This window comes from Osmerus mordax, chromosome 7 (assembly GCF_038355195.1).
Source record: "Osmerus mordax isolate fOsmMor3 chromosome 7, fOsmMor3.pri, whole genome shotgun sequence".
In the NCBI taxonomy this organism is placed as follows: Eukaryota; Metazoa; Chordata; class Actinopteri; order Osmeriformes; family Osmeridae; genus Osmerus; species Osmerus mordax.
This window is the reverse complement of record NC_090056.1, coordinates 107,501-110,000: the sequence shown is the minus strand read 5'-3', so window position 1 is coordinate 110,000 and position 2,500 is coordinate 107,501.

Below are 2,500 nucleotides of genomic sequence, written 5' to 3'. Positions count from 1 at the left end.
TGCGCGTGGCAACCTTGACACGCCCGTGTTCCCCTGGACCAGACCTTTCTAACGCCGCCTGAGTTAAGGTGCTACGACGTCCCTAAGTGGAGATGCCTGTAAATGAACACCTTTTCCCAACTTTGCACGTTTCCAGCTTGAGAGGAAAAGGGGCTTAAAATTCACAGTTATTCGCCCGAACGTGGGATTTCGCTGGGGACGGTTTCTAAGTTCAAGTTGGGATGGGGGGCACCGAGGTGAGTGGTGGTTGTCCCCGAAAAAGCCCTCCCCTTTTCCGTAGCCCCGTTTAAAGTTTTGTTTGGGCTCCTGTTCAGCGGGGAAGCGCGTGCGCGTGGCAACCTTGACACGCCCGTGTTCCCCTGGACCAGACCTTTCTAACGCCGCCTGAGTTAAGGTGCTACGACGTCCCCAAGTGGGGATGCCTGTAAATGAACACCTTTTCCCAACTTTGAATGTAAGTTTCCAGTATCATTGAAAATGTGGCCTCAAACGTGCAGTTTTGCCCCCGAACGTGGGATTTGGCTGGGGACGGTTTCTAAATTCAAGTTGGGATGGGGGGCACCGAGGTGAGTGGTGGTTGTCCCCGAAAAAGCCCTCCCCTTTTCCGTAGCCCCGTTTAAAGTTTTGTTTGGGCTCCTGTTCAACGGGGATGCGCGTGCGCGTGGCAAACATGACACGCCCGTGTTCCCCTGGACCAGACCTTTCTAACGCCACCTGAGTTAAGGTGCTACGACGTCCCCAAGTGGGGATGCCTCTAAATGAAGCCAATTTCTCCTATTTGAATGCACTCTCCCAGCCCAGAGAGGCATGTGCCTTAAAATTCACAGTTATTCACCCGAACGTGGGATTTTGTTGAGGACGGTTTCTAAATTCAAGTTGGAACAGGGGGCACCGACGTGAGTGGTGTTTGTCCCCGAAAAAGCTCTCCCCTTTTCCGTAGCCCCGTTTAAAGTTTTGTTTGGGCTCCTGTTCAGCGGGGAAGCGCGTGCGCGTGGCAAACTTGACACCCCCGTGTTCCCCTGGTCCAGACCTTTCCAACGCCGCCTGAGTCAAGGTGCTACGACGTCCCCAAGTGGGGATGCCTGTAGATGAGCACATTTTCCCAACTTTGAATGTAAGTTTCCAGTATCATTGAAAATGTGGCCTCAAACGAGCAGTTTTGCCCCCGAACGTGGGATTTGGCTGGGGACGGTTTCTATATTCAAGTTGGGATGGGGGGCACCGAGGTGAGTGGTGGTTGTCCCCGAAAAAGCTCTCCCCTTTTCCGTAGCTCCGTTTAAAGTTTTGTTTTGGCTCCTGTTCAGCGGGGATGCGCGTGCGCGTGGCAACCTTGACACGCCCGTGTTCCCCTGGACCAGACCTTTCTAACGCCGCCTGAGTTAAGGTGCTACGACGTCCCTAAGTGGAGATGCCTGTAAATGAACACCTTTTCCCAACTTTGAATGTAAGTTTCCAGTATCATTGAAAATGTGGCCTCAAACGAGCAGTTTTGCCCCCGAACGTGGGATTTGGCTGGGGACTGTTTCTATATTCAAGTTGGGATGGGGGGCACCGAGGTGAGTGGTGGTTGTCCCCGAAAAAGCTCTCCCCTTTTCCGTAGCTCCGTTTAAAGTTTTGTTTTGGCTCCTGTTCAGCGGGGATGCGCGTGCGCGTGGCAAACATGACACGCCCGTGTTCCCCTGGTCCAGACCTTTCCAACGCCGCCTGAGTCAAGGTGCTACGACGTCCCCAAGTGGGGATGCCTGTAGATGAGCACATTTTCCCAACTTTGCACGTTTCCAGCTTGAGAGGAAAAGGGGCTTAAAATTCACAGTTATTCGCCCGAACGTGGGATTTCGCTGGGGACGGTTTCTAAGTTCAAGTTGGGATGGGGGGCACCGAGGTGAGTGGTGGTTGTCCCCGAAAAAGCTCTCCCCTTTTCCGTAGCTCCGTTTAAAGTTTTGTTTTGGCTCCTGTTCAACGGGGATGCGCGTGCGCGTGGCAAACATGACACGCCCGTGTTCCCCTGGACCAGACCTTTCTAACGCCACCTGAGTTAAGGTGCTACGACGTCCCCAAGTGGGGATGCCTCTAAATGAAGCCAATTTCTCCTATTTGAATGCACTCTCCCAGCCCAGAGAGGCATGTGCCTTAAAATTCACAGTTATTCACCCGAACGTGGGATTTTGTTGAGGACGGTTTCTAAATTCAAGTTGGAACAGGGGGCACCGACGTGAGTGGTGTTTGTCCCCGAAAAAGCTCTCCCCTTTTCCGTAGCCCCGTTTAAAGTTTTGTTTGGGCTCCTGTTTAGCGGGGATGCGCGTGCGCGTGGCAACCTTGACACGCCCGTGTTCCCCTGGACCAGACGTTTCCAACGCCACCCGAGTCAAGGTGCTACGACGTCCCTAAGTGGGGATGCCTGTAGATGAGCACATTTTCCCAGCTTTGAATGTAAGTTTCCAGCATCATTGAAAATGTGGCCTCAAACGTGCAGTTTTGCGCCCGAACGTGGGATTTTGTT